Here is a 440-nt window from a genome sequence, read left to right on the forward strand (position 1 = left end):
GGAAAGAAATATGGGGTCATAGGATTACGGCACCAGAATATTTGTATCTTCGGTTCCCAAAATTGGAACATATAAATGCAAATTTTATTTACAATATGTACATAAATGGTGATTAATTTGTGCAAGTAGTAACAATATAGGAAATAAACATTTTAACTAGTAAGTGGCTTTTCAGTTCTGAAAGTGTTATGTTGTAACACTAGAGGGAGCTATTTGTATGTGATGGACGGTCATAATGGGGTACTAATAGTTTCAGCCGTAGTTTTAGCCTTTGGATTTTATACCTTGCTTAGAATGTATACAAATATATAACACTATCAGAGGAACCACTGTTTAATAAACTGATGGTCCTTGATAACCCAATGTATTTATTTTATTTAACAAATAAATTGATAGGCCTATGCATATTTTGAAGCAGAGTGTGATGTCATCAAACCTCC

This window comes from Gadus macrocephalus, chromosome 6 (assembly GCF_031168955.1).
Source record: "Gadus macrocephalus chromosome 6, ASM3116895v1".
NCBI lineage: Eukaryota > Metazoa > Chordata > Actinopteri > Gadiformes > Gadidae > Gadus > Gadus macrocephalus.